At 31.8% G+C, this 18,200-nt stretch overlaps 1 protein-coding gene across 4 annotated transcripts in view; it reads left to right on the plus strand.

Moving 5' to 3' along the window:
- Positions 1-18,200, plus strand: part of SOX5 (SRY-box transcription factor 5) — a 466,127-nt gene that overhangs the window by 108,876 nt on the left and 339,051 nt on the right. The window lies entirely within an intron of this gene.

Here is an 18,200-nt window from a genome sequence, read left to right on the forward strand (position 1 = left end):
TTGGATGTCAGGTTTCTTTATGAATAAAATGAATTGGATACTCTCTAAGTTCCATTTTAGCTCCAAATCTATAACCTTTAACTGACCTTGATGAGTTTATTTATTTTATGGTGGTGGTGGTAATAGCTGCAGCTAGAATTTTGTTAAGCTTTGTTCAAGTTCTTAGTAACTCATTAATAATAGTATAAGTATTAATAATTGCTAGCATATATACATACACATATACAGTATATTATATTATATACTTACTTACTATTTGCTATCTCAATTCATTCTCACAACTCAAGGAAGTAGATTCCCTTTTAACTTAGGCAAACAGAGTTTATATGATGACTTGCCCCAGGTCACAGAGCTAGTAAGTGACTGAGATATGTTGTCTTCCTAATTCTTAGGAATTTATCCATTTCACTTTCTAGATGCCCTTAAATACTTTAATAAGTTGGACAGTGAGGTAGCACAGTGAATAAATAGTGTGCTGGGCTTGGAATCAGGAAGATCTGAATTCAATTTTTACCTCAGAAGCTTACTAGCTATGTGCTATAGTTGTTTTATCCAGTTTACCTTATTTTTCTCATCAATAAAATGAGCTGGATAAGGAAATGACAATTTCTTTGCCAAGAAAACTCCATATTTGGTCTGACCATGAAGAGTCAGAAACATCTGAACAATTTTAATAAATTAATGTGGTAGGTGATGACATATGGAAAGGAGGGGAGAGAAACTGATAGCTATAGTTGTAATATAAGGTTGAGATAATAAGGAATCAACTTGAATCCAATCAAGGAAACATTGAAGAGATAAATAAGAGAAAGTTGAAAGAGGAAATACAGCCTTAGCAGCTCATGTGATATGTAGATTGATGAAGAGTAAAGAGTCACGATAACTCTGAGGTTCCATGTGTGATAAAGAATTAATTGCAAGTACCTTTATCATAACTAAGGAGAACATGAGGAATAATGAATTGGGAGATTTCTATTTGTAATTTATATTGATCAAGTTTGAGTAGATGGAACAGACATATAGAAGTGGAGATTCAGACCGAGACATAGGTATAGAGATGATAATGGAAATATTGCAGGAGATCATTGAGATCATGAAGAATTATAAATAGGTACTTGAGAAATAACTATATTTAATTTGAAGGAGATAAAACAAGATCCAGTGAAGATTTAGAGAAGGATCTATTAAGGAGACAGGAAGAGAATTATTATCATTCAAACCAAAAAAAGAAGGAAGTTTCGTAGTTATCAACTGTATTGAATCCTGCTAAGGGATTAATATTAATAATATATTTTACATAGCACTTTAAGGTTGCAAAGTATATTATATTTTGCCTCATTTGTTCACCATAACCCTGTAAGGTAGGTGTTGGACTTCCTCTCATTTTAGAGGTGAAGAACCTGAGACTAAAAGAATTGCCCAGAGTCAAATAGCTATTACATATATGCAACAGGTTATAATTCAGTATCCTAAACCCCAAGCATGGAACTCTAATCAGTGTACAGTTGAGCTACCTTGAATGAATGAAGATTAAAGAAAGACTGTTGGGTTTTATGATAACAAGTTATTTATATTCCCCACAAAGTGTAAGGTAGTGCAGTGCAAAATTTAGGTGAGCAATGATTGCTCCATTATAGAATAAATGAATGTTGGAGTGAATGAGTGAACAAGTTAATGAAAAGTATTCAAAAAGTTTTACAAAAATAATCATTTCTACCTTAACAACAATAAGATTATGGACTACATTTGGACAATGCTTCCATACTACTTATATAGGTTATGTGTGTATATGTATATGAAATCTCAATGTTTGATTAGTCAGGTTTTTTAAAATATATTTACTTATATAATTTGTATTTATTTCTCAATAATTTCTCACCTATTCCCAAACTAGATGACTGTGTATTTTAAAATCAGCTGGAGTCAGGAATTCAGATTAAGGGAAAATCCTCGATCTTTATTCTTTGCAGAGGTAAAGGGGGGATGGAGATAGGAAGTAAGAGCAGTTGCAACACGAACCCGACCAGCAGTTTCTCTGCCCTCTCCACCCACCAAAATCGTCTCTATATCATTTCCTATACAACACATCAAAACTTGCACAGAGAGTGGGTGGGGCCATTCTTTCTCCAAGCATATTAACAGAGTATCATTCAATTGCTATTTAGCCTCACGTGCTTGGGACCTCAGTACATCAACCCGAACTTCAGCCCATTATATAGACCTTTCCAATAAACAAAAATATCTGCTATATCAGCCATCTTATATATCCAAATACACAAAAAAGAATATCATTCAAGAAAGAAAAAAAATTAAATCAGACAAAATACCAAATATTCCTCCTCTAATATTCCTAGTAGCTCTCCATTTCTATTCTAGGAAGGAATAGTTGTATTTCATGATCTGTTTTCTGAGACATTCACTAGTTTCTTCACTTATTCAAACTTTGACTCTTTCTTGTAATCAATACTCATTTTTTCTTACTTTTTCTCCCTTTACTTGACTTCACTTATGCAAATCTTTTTTATTTTTCTTGGAATTTGTTATAAAAATTATTTTGTTCTGTACAATAGTTGTTAATTAAGGAATTAATGATGAAAATTAGTTCTGATAATTATCTTCCTTTTTGAAACAAAACTGGAGATTTGGGGAGTTCTATCTAGAATAAATTATATATAAGAAAATAAAGTGAGATGTAGGAAATGAAATTAAATTATTTAAAATAGAATTATTTGATCCCTCCAAACTCATATCATAGAACCAAGGATTCAAGAAATCTGTAAAGCAATAAAATTAAGATGGATTTAGGTATGAATTTGTATAGCAAATCATATATGAATTTTCTTTCCCATAAATATGCTTTAAAACAGATTTGAAATTTAGAAACACTAAGCAAAACAAGAACAGAAGTGATTGCAAAATACTGAATATCTTTAGTATTGATTACTATAGAAATAATTAATAGGTACTTTAGAAATGTATAGATGACTAGTGTAAAACAGGGAACAATGAGATGTAGTCATAAGAAGTTGTGAGGTGAATGGTACCAACTGGGAGTGTTGCAAGGTATGTTGAGAAAAAAAATTATTCAATTTTATATTTCTTGTAACCAATCATCTGTACAGAAGTATTAACATTAAGCATAGGAAAGATTTGGTTGATTAAATAGGAGAGAGGAGATTTCCTAGACATACAACTTGCCAAATTGTGAATCTGATCCCTAAGAGAAAGTGATAAAAGCTTCATTATTTAAATGATTTTAAAGTAATCTAGATTAAACACAAAAAATCCTGTAGGCAGATTCTTGTCCTTTCTACAAATTTGTGTAGTTGCTCCATGCACAGAGCTTCTATTGATTACCCCTTTTTTCACACACAAAGCTGCTATTGACTTCTATGGTCAATGATAAATTATTTTAAATGAATGCATTTTTTATTTCCTAAGAGTGTAAAAATATAAGACAGTGTCATATTCTAGGTTTCAGGAAATTCCAGGTAGCAAGGAGAAAAACAATCATTTTTGTTAATACTTCAAACATGCTATGAATATTTTTTTCACCTAATCTACATGTAATTCCACACATTCTTCCATGTACTGCTTCTTCTTAGCAAATATAAAGTATAAGGATTAATCCATCTCATTTGACAAAATATAAAATTAATATTGGAAATACAGTAGAATTATTTTTAATGTTTTTGTCAGGACATTTAATATCTGTGTTACAATCTAATTTCATAATTTGAATTCAAGTTTTTAGACATCCTATTCACATATATTTCATTTTTTCCCACATTTTTCTTTTTTTTTTTCTAAAGCTTTTTATTTTCAAAACATACACATGGATAATTTGACAACACTGACCCTTGAATAGCCTTGTGTTTCAGATTTTCTCCTCCTTCCCCCCACCTCCCCTAGATGACAAGCAATTCAATATATGATAAACATGTTAAAATATATCACATATTTCAGATATTAAAACACAATATTCTTTTTTCCTATGCTTCTATATCCAATAAATTGTGAGCTTCTTGATACCAGAGACTGTCTTTTACCTCTTTTTGTACTTTTAGCACTTAACACAATGCTTGACATGTCTTAATAGGTGCCTTAATAAATGTCTATTGACTATTTTGCATTTTGTCCCTTGTAAACAACTGAAACTAATAATGCTTTCCTTTTCTTGCTTTTTGTAGTATTGACAATCTTAACATATTGCCCAGGATATACATATTAGCCCAGGTGCTAAATAAATGCTCTGGATTATTTGTTATAAAGTTAATATTAAAAAAATATAGTTAAACTTACTTTGCAATTATTTATACTTAAAATCAGTTTCAGTGTCATAACTTATCAGTCACCCCATCTTCTGCATTGTGGTTTTTAACTCTTCATTGTACACAAGTGATCATATAATAATTTTTAATGAATGAAATAGCTTTTACTATTTCATGTAGACACGAAGCCTCATTTTTCAATGTAAATATTGTAATATAGGATCTTTATGCCTTATGATCACAAACATGTCAATAAGAAGAGGGGAGTAGGAGAAGAAAGTGGGAATCTTATCCTGCTTTCAATAGTGTACATGATACTTTCCTTGCTACTAAAATATATTTAGTGATCAATACAAGAGAAATCTCATCTTTAAATTAGAAAAGAAGTACACTTTTTGACAAATTTTGCCTTCCCCTCACTAAAACAATAAAAATAAGCATGAAATTGTCAAAATAGCCTCCACATATAGTGTCATTTGCATGTGATGCTCCAGATAATTAAATTTATTCAGACAATTTATTTTTTTAACATGTGGTCTCAGTGAATAGCAACATCTTAATTAAATATAACTCTTTATATTTCCTCATAATGAAATACACACACACACACACACACACAAACACACACACATTTCACATATTTATTATGCCTATTAGAACACAAAGAGTTAAATAATGGACAAACCAAAAATATAACCTAAAAAAATTTAAAGAAGAAGTATGTCTTATAACTGAGTAACTTACCTTCGCATTCATCCCATATATATGTTGTTCAAAGTCTCTAGGTACCCCATAGGAGCTTTTTAATTATTTTTCTCTTTTTGGTGTTGCTAATTATAATGAATGGATTACAAAAGACTTTTTGTAGAAAGTCTCTGTGTGTCCTTTCTATCCTGGTAGGTATAGTAATATCCGATTGGTCTTGGTATTTTTCAGATTTAAATAAATAAATAACTGCTTTCCATTTAGTTCTGTTTGTCAAGCAGTAGTTGGGTTCATGACAAAAATGAGACTTCTATGTATTCAAGAGAGGGAAAGAAGAGAAAAATCATGTTTTTACTTAAGTTTGGTGTTTTTTGTGAGTTATTTAGCATTATTAATATCACATTAGGATGACACAAAACTCTAGGGAATGCTCAGAAGTCAATGATTCAAAAAGAAACTTGGGAGGCAACATGAATAATAAAAAAAGAATATTTATATACTACTTCAGGATAATTTTCTACATATTTTATAAAATATTTTGTTATTTCTCTTGTTTTGGCCCCATCATAATATTTTATTACTTGGGGTATTCTCTTTCCCTTTTTAAGGCTGTTAATAGGAGTCTGAAATTCTGTAAATATGGATAGAAAGGGACTTTTGTAGAGATTTGTTATCATAAGCAGTTATACTGTTCCCCCCCTAACCAAACAACTCTGCTGCAAGAATTTTAAATGCTAAACACATGAAGTTCACATCAAGAAGTTAGGATTTCAAGAGTTTGCTTATTATGAGGAAAGAAAAGCATTCTGTTTTCCCTATCATTAATCATTTTATCTTTAACTTTATAGGATCATAGGTCATAGATTTAAAGGTAGAAGGAAACCTTAGAGGCACTGAATGGCCAACACTCTAATTTTACAAATAAAGTGAGAATTGAAAATCAGAAGACTTGGTCATGGCTAAACAGCTAGTTAGCAACAGAACCAATATTCAAACTCTCTTTCTGTGGTTGGAAAGCCAGGTAGCATACTTCCCATAAGATCATGTCATATATCATCTTAATAATTTCCTCAGAGGAGCCCATCTATTTCAGTGAAGCTCTTTTGTTTTGTTTATATTTCATAACCTTCATATTTTCAACTTTATCTTTCCTTTTTTCAGGTTATGTATTTGTACACCACCCCTTGTGAACTTTGCTATTTTATCAGTACCTCTTATTTTATCATGTTTCTCTTCTTTCTTTGGGGATAAAATTTTAAGAAATCATAGAAATCAGAAATAATTTGCCTTAAGAACCTTGATTGCTGAAAATGCTGACAGTGACTAAGAAGCAAATGGTATCATGGATCCATTTGTACATAATCACAATCTGTCACTTTTTTATTGAGTTCAATCATTTTTTCTTATCTGCTTTCCTGCAAATCCTAGACTCATCCCTGTACTCCCATTCAAAATTCCATGTGAAGGAAGCCATAGGGAGCTCATAAAATTATAATAATAATACCTGACATTTACCTAGTACGTTAAGATTTAAAAATTGGTTTATATACATTATTTAATTTGTTTCTCATAATTCTCTGTGAGAAAGATATTATCAATAGTATCCTATTTTGTAGCAAAGTAAGTCTAGATTATTATATATCTGTTTAATATTGTTAATAAGTTTTTTAAAATCATTACAAGTTCTAGCTGTGAGTTTTGGATAAAACATAATCAACATTATATATGAAATAAAGAGAAGGAAATAAGCATTTATGTAGTACCAAATATGTGTCAGGTACTATGCTTAGGCTTCTTTAAAAAAACAAAAAAACAAATATTATGTCATTTGATGCTCATAACAACCCTGAAAGATAAATGCTATTATTACCCCCATTTTGTTTTTGGTTTTCAGTGGTGTTTGATTCTTCACAACCCCATTTGGAGTTTTCTTGGCAAAGATACTAGAGTGGTTTGTCAATCTCTTCTCCAGCAATTTTTTGTAGATGAAGAAAGTAGATTAAATGACTTGCCCATGGCCACCCAGACAGCATCAGATCAGATTTGAACTCCTGAAGCTGAGTCTTTTTGACTTCAAGCTCAGTCTTCTATCCATCAAATTGCCAGCTGCTTTAATATACATAACAAATAAAATATTATATATAGTAAATATTTATTTTTGAAATGTTAAACATGTAAACATATGTCTAATCACCTTGAGAAATCTTTTCTTTAATTTGCTCCATTCAGTCTCATCTAAACCAACCTCATCTTTCAAACTATAACTACACTTGCCCAAGTTGCCAATGATCTTTTAATCGTAAAATCAAATAGCCTTTTTTCAATTTTCATTTGATCTCTCTGCCACCTCTGTCACTGCCAGTTACCCCATTTTTCTGAATCTTCTCTGTTGTTTATAGATTTTTATGACAGTGCTTTCTCTCATGATTCTCCTATTTGTTTGACTACCCCTTGTAGGTCTCCTTTGCTAGATTTCATTCAAATCAAAGCCACAAAAATATTAATGTCCAAATGTAGATCCTTGGCCCTCTTTCTTTCTTCCTCTACTCTCTTGTTTACTGGTATCATCAGCTTCCATGGATTGAATTACCATCTTTATGCAGAGTCTTAGATCTATTTATCCAATGCTTATCTCTAATTTAACATCATCTGATGCCTATTGGACATCTTGAATTAGAATGACATATAGACATCTCAAACTCAACATGTCTTGTGAACTCCTTTATAACCTCTGTCCTACCTGTCTAGTCTTCTTATACTTTATTCCTTTCTATATATTTCACAACATAATAACATTATGCAACTGGCTGTTCCTCATATCAGATACTCCTATCTCTTGACTGTGAATTTTCATTTTTTCCCCCTATTTGTAGAATAGCTAAAATCATGGTAACTCTAATTGAATAGTTGTCATTAAGAATTAAGAAAAGTTTTAAATTAATAAAATTAGCCCAATAAATGTTCGAAAGAAATAATAATGTGAAGGTTTTACATTTTTGTTATATTAGGTTTTTGCTGAGGTATATTTAACAATACATCCATTTTTATGGTTTAAATAATAAATAATGATATATAGGAGAGTTAATAACCAAGAATGGAAGCAGTAATTTAGAATGAGTCAGGAGAATTATAACTAGAAGTTATTGGGGGGGGGGAAATTAAAAGAGAGTACATAACTATTTGGAAACTTTAACCAATAGTATCCATTAAGTATTTTCTTAAGGGAAATAAGGTAAATCATGGGATTGTTTTTAATCATTTAAAACTAGCCATGGGTGTAATCAAGAATACACCATAACAACTCATTTTGCTTTGTCAGAGAAAGGAAAAAAATGTAGTAGTCATGTTTCTATGATATTGCTATCAAAACAAGTTTATACAAACCAGACGCTTTCTCCATTTTTTCCTCCTTTTCACATATCAAGTAGTCAATAAGCATTTATCAAGGATCATTATGATAAAACAAAAGTTGTATGTTTTTTACTTGTATGAATTGTATGAAGATGTGAAGCTTTTCCCATAGAAAGAATTGGGTCTTCTTTGGAAAAGCAAACAAAGAAACAAAAAACCCTATTTTCCTAGGAATGATGATGTGTTTCTACAAGCCCTCTCAAAAAAATAAGAGCAGAATAAAGAGAAGAACAAAAAAATGAATTAGTGCTAGTTAATGATTTGCTGACAAAGGGTATGAGCAGTTATTTGTCAGCCTCACAGTAAAAATAAGCAGATATGTTATATTTTAGCTTTATATGTCTATGAGATGATTAAGAACCTCCCTAGTCATGTCTGATCTGATAATTATTACATACTTCATATTCACATAGGCACAAGAGATACTTCCAGAAACAATCAAAAAAATATTTCTAAGGATAATGAAATTTTAGGCAAGAAATTAAAGACTTTATGCAAACAAGTTGCCCCTTCATCAAAGTTGTCCGTCCAAGGTAAAGACATTAAAAATGAAAGGCAGATTTAGGACAAAAACATCAGCTTAAAAAGGTAGGATTTGGATTTCTAGATTCTGATTTTGAAAGCAGAAATTCCTGGTCAAGCATGGAATATAGGTAATTAGGGATAATAAGCTCTTTTTTGGTCATTCATAGCATTGTTTTTTGTGGTGCAAAGAAATTGAAAAAAATAGGTTTCTATCCTTTGGAGAATGACTGGAAAAAATATCTGCAATATGCTAATTTAATAGATTATTGTGTAGTTTTTAAAAATTAGGAATATTAATAATTCAGAGAAATAGGAAGATTAGTGTATTTGGTGCCAAATAAAATAAGCACAACTATATATATATATTTACTTCAAGAATATAAATAAAAAGAGCACTAAAAGAAAGTCTAACTCAATGCCCATTGCTAAGCATAATGCCTAGTACAAAGTAGTCACTAAATAAATGTTTCTTGATTGAATAACAGACAAAGGAAAACTAGAAAACTTGTTGGAGTAAAGATGATAAAGCTTTATCTTCCCATCACAATAACTTTATAGTGGTTTACCTTAAGCAAAAGCACTAGGGTAGATTAAAAAGAGAGGGAAGAAACAAAGTAACATTATATCTTAAGTTATGCACAAGCAAATATATCTAGGAACCAGAAGAAGGAAGAAGTATATTAGAGAGCATTTGGGAAAAATCAGTGAAGGCAGAAATCAATATTAATATCAGAGTAGACTATATTCCACCCAGTAGGAAAGAGGATATAGATAAAGTGATCAGGATACTGATCACAAACTTTGCACATGGGCAAATGACATATTTCAATTTTTAAAACATCTACTAGAGCTTTCTCTGCCCAAAGCAAAATAGCTAATTGGTTTGCCTTAAAGATTGCATCCTCTAAAAGATGGAGGGGGCAACAGGGAAACAGCATTCTGTATCTTGTCAGCTTGGCATAAGGTATAAAGAGTTGACCTCAGACCCAGGAGAACTTGTATTCAAACTTCTTCACTATCACATACTTGTTAAGGAACTTAATCTCTCACTGGTCCAGGGTACTCTATAAATGATGAAAAGATAACGATTGGTATTAGTATAAACAATTTCTTTATCGTGGCATTCCTCTATCATTAAAATCCCATCTCTATTCTATACTTCTATCCCTATTCTCATCATAACAAGGATGAATTTGTTGGTGAAGCAGAAATGTAGAAATCATAAGAAGAATAAATGAAAACTCATGATGAAGAGAGTAGTCTATTCTAAATAAAGCATTTTTGATGTTCTGACCTATTTTTACTTAATAATGTCTTAAGTTTGACCTTTAAGCCCTCAAGGAAGAGATCATCATGTCTGGAAGTGCTTTTTGCGGGGTTTTTAAACATAAGGAACACACAGCACCCAGAATCAACAGCAGGAAGAGAATGAGACTGTCACAGCACAAAATGTTCTTTGTTTTTACAGGTTCTATTAGTTAATGTATTAGCAATTCTCTAAATGCCACTTTTGCTTATTAAGAGATTTTGAGAGCAAATGAAAACATACGTTTTATTCCCGAATGGAGCATTTCTGAGATTCTTAACAAATGTGCTTCTAAAAGAAAGGGGAGGGGAAATCTGAAAAACTTCTGTCTGAAGCATCATCGTGCAAATATATTTTCCAATATATGAAAATCTATATGATTTTTAAAATTTTAATATTCCCCTATTGAAAAGAAAAATTTGCCTTAAATTGTATATTACAGTGCCATGAATTTAATAGTAAAGTATTTAACTTTGAAAACAAAATAATCATGCAGCACCTCACTTTGATTTTTCCCAAAAATGTCTAATAAATAAGATAAATAAATAATAAATAATAAATAAGATGTAGTCAAAGAATTTGAATTAAGTTTAGAGTATTTGTGTGTATGTGTGTTTATTATTCAGTTAGTGATAGAAAGAATCTAGAAAATACTATAAAGGACTATCAAAGTCAAAGCTCTTATTATGAATCAGTATACTGAGTGGTATGAAACCTGGTAAAACAGAAGTGTGAGGTATGTGGGTATGTCAGAATCCTTAATATCAAATAAAGCTAGCAGCAACCTCAGATGCATCTGGGTCAGGGTATCCTTGAAGAAAAAAATACACTAAACTCCACAGGACTTGCTTACTCTTTTTCTTCTAAATATCTCCATTTATCTGAGTTTAAAAGGAAAAAGTTTATAATGTGATCTGATGACAAACACAACCACCCACATACTTATACATCTATACATTTGCACACAATTATACATTGTGGTAAATAATCATTAATGACTAAAGAGATCTCTCAGTGCTTCCATTTATTCGATTTATTCTCTTATTCTGTACATCAATAATCAAACATGCTTATGTTAGGTGACAATTTTGGGTTTGTTTGTTTTTTATAAAAGATTCAAATAGCATTGAAATAAGAATACAGTGTTAAAAGAATAGACCTTCCAAATTTCAGCTTCTTTGGCTGCAGTTAAGAAGGGACAAATAGCTTTCTCCCTCCGGCCCCACTCTTGTTCCCATTTAGAGGAAGGGAAATAATGGGGAATGATGGATAGGTAAAATGGAAAGCATGTTCAGAATGGAGAGAGAAAGAAAGTTCCTTTGGAATGAGTGTGTATATGTTACAGACCCCACATCTTTACAATCTGCTCTTAATTCCTTACCTCATAGTCTGTCTGCCTCACTTACATCTGGACACCACCTTGTTCAGATCTCAAGCTATACTGTCCCCACTAGTGTCTGCCAGATGAGTAATAGCTACTGTCAGTTGCATGTTTTGATAGTCCAGAATGGAATCTCAGAAAGTGATCCCTCCTCAGCTTTTGTCAGCCCAACCTAGCCCCTCAGTTTCTTCAAGTGGCTGCTGCTTCTCTGCAAAAATTTAAGTTAAAAGCTTTGGGAACATGAAGAACTCTGGGTAATAGCTCCACCCCACCCCACAAACATATTGCTGCTATCTCACCAAGTTTTCTAGCCACTGATACAGTGTATAGAAGCAATAAGAGTATTTGCAGGGTAAATGCAAGTATATACATACACATACATACACACATATGTGTAAATATATAAAACGAATACCTGTACCTACATTATCCCTTGAAGTAACCAATTTCCTGGAGATCAGGAAACTTGGAAATTATGTCTATTTGATATCATAACAATAAATAAATGTTGAATGAGTAGATTTTATCTGCTTTTTCTGTTCCATTTCTTATGCACAAATTATCATTAAAAACATACTGCAACTTGTTGCACCAATCGAAGTATTTTTAGTGCAGTTAAGTGCCATAAAGGATAGAGAATTCTGCCTGGACTCAAGAAAACCTGAGCCCAGTTTCAGACACTTACTATCTGTGCAACTGGTCAAATTATTTAATCTCACTTTTCTTCAGTTTCCTCAACTGTAAAATGGAGATAATATTAGTACCTATCACACAAAGTTGCTCTGAGGATTAAATGAGATATCATTTATAAAGTATTTAGCCCAGTGATTGGCATTTAACCGGTATTATATGAATGCCCTTTCCACTTCCCTTTTCCTATGCTTTATTCTTCTGCCCTCCCCTTCTCTTGACCATTGGATCATTCATAAATTTGATTTTTTGGAGAATTCAATTTTTATAACTCACAGCTAGAAAATATCACTTGATAATATCATTTTGTGCCAAGAAGTTTAGGATTATGGAAGGTGGTAGACAATTTCCTAAATGCAATCAATATATTCTCTTCCTATTCAATTCTGGGCCAATCTTATTGTCCCTTAGCATTGCTTTTTCTAATACATGGTGAATAATAATGGTGAAGACAGGGAAATTGGGGCGGGGGAAGGGGGGAGTCGAAAATTAAAATAGAGGATTTTAGTTTATCCCAGAACTTAACCTAAAATGTACACCAAATAAAATTGTATAAAGAATACCAGTAAAGTATTAAAGGTTGATAATTTTCACTTATTTTTGAAAAACAATTAAACAACTAGCCTTCCTTTCATGTTCCATGCCCCAAGCTATATAAAGAAATCCTTGAAATTCAGTGTAAGAGAACCAATGCTAGGAACTGACAAATCTTTAAGACTTTTAAGTGAATAAGTTAGTAACAGATAAGAGTGGTAGATTTGTCCAGAGGGTATATCATTTGTGAAATCAGATAGAATGACCCAAATACAAAAGTAATGAGTAATTATAGCATTCTTCTGGGAGTGTTTGTTTTAATCAGATTTTCTGTGACTTTTCCTTTTTTCATAAATGAAGGACCTAAAAAGTAAGGGGACAAACTATATGAGACCTAGAGTCAAGAAGATTCACTTTCAGGAATTCAAATCTGGCCTCAGGCATGTATTATAAGGCAACCTGGGCAAGTCACTTAACCCTGTTTGCCTCAGTCTCCTCATCTGGAAAAATGATCTGGAAAAGAAAATAGCAAACTACTCCAATATCTTTGCCAAGAAAAAGCCTAAAGTCACAAAGTTGGACACAACTGAAAATTGACTGAACAACCACAACAATAGATTATGGTTTCCTATTATGGTATTTGGACCTTTATCCTATTCTGAAGTACAGTGTAGGAATAGCTGGGTTCCCCCAGAAATGTGACACCAGCTTCAGAGTACTTAGTGAATCCACATCCACTCAAAACCATAACTTATTACTCTTCTCAGTTATATCCCTCTCCATTCTACTTATGTGTTTATCTTGAATAGTTGGCCAAAGGATATAATTAATTCATAGCTTCACAGGAAAGTCACTTCATTACCTAGAGAATTTAGGGTGCATTCCATTGTGAAAGTTTTCAGGGTATATTTGCAAAGAAATAATAATATTATAATCTTTACTTTATATAAGAAACCAAATTACTAAAACTTTCTTTTAAGATTTCAGCTACTTTATACTAATACTCTAATGATATTTTTACTTAATATTTTTTAATCTTATTATGTGGTCTTTACATGAGAACTTAAATATGTCATATGGTATTTTAATAAGTACTAGAGTCAACCCTTATAAAATAATAACAAATAGATTAAATGAAATAATTCTAATCATATATTTAAGTGAAGCATATTGGATTTTTCAGTCTATAATATGTCATTTCTCAAGGAAAAAATGCCCAAAATTCATAAGAACATTAAAGACTCTGCTTGCTTATAATATTTATGTGAAACTAGGGACTTGTTAATGTCCATCAATAGAAAGTGCCCTTGTTTTTGGTATAATCTAGAGGCAATCACCTCCAGATTATCTGGTAAAATGGTACAGATAGAGGATTATGTCTCCAACCAGAATGATTTAGGATAAGAGCCCCAAATGTTAATCGCTTAACTTTCATTGCACGTACACCATGGAAAACTTGCATCCTATGTCCTCTAGAGCTTAATAAAATGAACATTATATGTTGTTGGAATTTTATTGTTGTTAATTCCAAGATCTTGTTACATCAGGAAAAGCAAATTAGGACATTAAAAATCTAAACTGTCATTTTCCTCAATGACATTTAAATCACCTAGATAAATATGGGAAACTGGAATTGCCTGCTGTTAGACTTGCCCCAAAGCAAACAGTGGCTATAGCATCTGATAATCCTGAAACTTATTGAAAAAGCTGTCCCAGTTTGGCTAGATTTGAATTTGGCACTTTTAAGGAGTTTCTCATGAATTTACTGATATGTAAGAGTCAAATAATAATGTTTAACTTAAGGATAAGGGAGAATTTTGGTGGTTTTTGTGGGGGGGAGAGTAATATCAAAATAAACAGGGTTACAAATTAATCTAATTTTCAATCATTAAATATTTAATTTTGTTCATGTAGTCATACGTTAGGGTTTCAATCAGACACTATCTAGTTAAACCCCTCATTTTACAGATGGAAAAACCAAGATCTAGGAAGATTTAAGCAATTTGTGCAAAATCACACCAGTAGTGTATCAGGCAGATTTAAATCAGGTGTTCTGTTTCCTGAGTCAATGTTCTTTCTTCTGTGTTGACTTGTTAAAAACAAAGTGTTTTTTAGACCACTAAATGGTCCTTTTTTTGATGAAAAAGTATATTATTTAACTATATATGAAACATGCTCATAGATGACTAGAGATATAAAACAAATGCTATTTTCTGTATTGTCAGAAATTGAACACTTTTCCATTTCTGAGAAACATAAACTTAGCTAGACTTTAAGCAGTTATTTTCTAGTCAAAGGTTAAGCAGAGGATTTCAAATGGGATTGCTTTAATACCTACCATAATCACAACCATAATAGACTCCACCTGAAAATTTGTCCTTAAGTGCAGACTTGTGTTTTCCAGGTGTTGAGTTCTGACCAAAGCATGTCCTGAGTTTACAGTTTGTTAGAAGCGACCAAAGAAAAGCTTTTGTTCGGTGTTCTTTATGAACTTCTGAAAGGGTTTGCATTTGCTTCAGGGCTCACTTTTGATGTTTCATTTTGTCTTCAGGCAAATTAATATTTGAAAATTGAATTGATGTGAACTAGCATTCAAAAAAGATTTGCTGAGTTGCAGTCATTTTTAAAGATTAACAATTAGATTTTTGCTTTCTTCCATTTCAAATCTTCATATATTATGTGGTAGATGCTAAATTAAAATGATATCATATAAAAATAAATACTTTTGTTCAAAAATTGCTATTCTTCAAAATTAAATTAGGCCTCACATTACTTTAAAATTTTGATGACTAATAATATAGTTTAAAGTTATTAAGTAAAATATATTAACAGCATTATAAGTGGATTAAAGAGATGCCTTGTTTCACACCCATTCTTTGACATATTATGTATGAGACATGTCAAATCACTAAAACACTTAGCACCCTGTAAAATTTTGTTAATGAAAACGTAGAAAGGAGGGATTTTCTAAACTGGGAAGTCATCACATTGATATAGATCACCGATGCAGACCGTTCTCACCCTCATTCTACTCTGAAAAATTAAATCTTTCATTTATTTTTTATGTTTATAATAACGGATATAATTTTTCCAACTATAATGAGAGGATTCTTTTTTAAAACAATGCAATAATGCTCCATTATGGGTTGGTAGTCATCCTGGATTCTTGAAAGTTAAACTAGTACATGTAAACTCTAAAAGTTCCTATAAGATTATAATGTCTTTAAGGAATGGCCATTAGATGATGAATCAAGTAGTGAAAACAATTCAGTAAATTGCAAAGAGGTTTGCATCATTGGTGGAAATATTTGTGTGACTGAAATAAGTAGGATGGGAATAATAGAATGTCTGTTGGGAAGAGATTACTTTGTCTTGCAATATATTATGGAAAAGCAAAAGAAATCTGAGAATGAGCTAAATTTGGGCAAAACAGAATTTAAAGATTTCAGATAAAGCATAGTTAGGAAGATAAATACCACTGAGAAGATAAATACCACTTTGATGGGGAAAAGGAGATCAAAGAAGGGATTGAATCAGAGCATGGTGCCTATTAAGTGGGTGAAGGGAAGACAAGAGAATAAGAATTTAAATATTATGTAGCAGACACAGGGCTAAGCACTTTACAAATATTATCTCATTTAATGCTCATGAAAACTCTATATGGCAGATGCTGTGGTTTGCCATACCCTTCTCCAACTTATTTTTACATACCCTAACTGAGACAAACTGAGATTAAGTAACTTGCCCAAAGTGACACAAATGATTAGTTTCTGAAGCTAGTTTCAGGTTTTCCTGAGTTCAAGCCAATGCTCTATTCATTGCCTCACCTTACTGTACTGGAGACTTATTTGATTAATGCAACAGGGTGCAGTGTGTTTCTAATGACAAGTCATGCTTTAAAAATGGCAGGAAAATAGTGATATTCATATGAAATTGAAAGCAGAACCTGTAATTCAGTGAACCAGGTAACCTGAACCCATGGAAGACAGAAAGGCCATATCTTACCATCTCCTTTCTTGGCTTAGTTTTCAACTCCCTATTAACCATCTTTATTTTGTTCTTTCCTTTATAAAGATCATTCTCCTTAGCTAAAAAAAAAAAATGAGTACTTATACCTTCTTTTGATTTCAATTATCATCATCCTTTCTATCTGAAACACTTAAGCAATCAAAATGAAATTATTAGGTGTTTGAGGTGGCTTGATAGTACAGTGAATAGAGTAATCAACCTTGAGCCAGGATGTCCTGAGTTCAAATATGACCTCACTTGGAACTTGGAACTTTCTGATCCTGGACAAGTCACTTAAACTATTTGCCTCAGCTTTCTCAAATGTAAAGTTGGGGATAATAACAAAACTTACCTTAAAATGTTTCTGTGAGGATAAAATGAGATAGTATTTGTGAAGTGTTTAACATAGTGCAGGGTATAATTTTTCCTTTCCCACTGACTTACTATCTGGTGGGCAACATGTTTTGATTCAATCTCAATTTCTCTTTTAAATTGGGCTATTATTTAATGTTGAATTGTTCATTGACCTGTGACTTCTTTGTAGCCTTAAAAATTAAATGTAGATCAATTTATTAGCATCTACGTAATATTATGGAAATATTTTTCAATGTTTTGATGGAGCTTTAACCATGTTGATATGAGTTCGCATTCTAATTTTTTTTGGTAATCCATATTTTCTCTTTATTTGTAATTTTTTCCCCAGACCACATAGGATTGAGATCTATTTAATTTTTGTTTTGTTTTGTATTTCCTAGTTTGCTATGGCCAAAGAATTTTTCACTAATTGACTAGCATCCTGAGGATGAATTTCTTTGTCTTTAGCTAGATTAGTCCTTAAAAAGCTGGCATTGTTTTATAATGGGATAATACACAACACCTTTTGACCATGAGTATGAAAGAATCTGGCTGAACTTAAGCTTGGAGTAAACCCAATTTATCTCTACAACATAAGGAAGTATATCAAAGGAGTAGTGAAATTTTAGAATGAATGCAATTACAGTGGATATAGTTCTGGGTCTGGAGTCAGAAAGATCTCAGTTAAAATATGGTCTCAGACACTCACTAGGTGTATGACCCTGGGTAATTCATCTAACCCTATTTCCCTTAGTTTTCTCATCTATAAAATTATTTGAAGAAGGAAATGGTAAAACCCTCCAGCATTTTTGCTAAGAAAACCCCAAATGGAGTCACAAAGAGTTTGAATTGAACTAATTGAACAACAAATTTTACTTAAGTAATAATAGTTTACATTCATTTTTAGTGCTTCAAGTTTTTTTTTAAGCATTTTGTGTGCATTTATCCATTTTATCCTGTAAAGAAGTAACTACAGATATTGTAATCTCTATTTAATATATAAGGATCTAGGGCT

The sequence above is a fragment of the Antechinus flavipes genome, chromosome 5 (assembly GCF_016432865.1).
Source record: "Antechinus flavipes isolate AdamAnt ecotype Samford, QLD, Australia chromosome 5, AdamAnt_v2, whole genome shotgun sequence".
In the NCBI taxonomy this organism is placed as follows: Eukaryota; Metazoa; Chordata; class Mammalia; order Dasyuromorphia; family Dasyuridae; genus Antechinus; species Antechinus flavipes.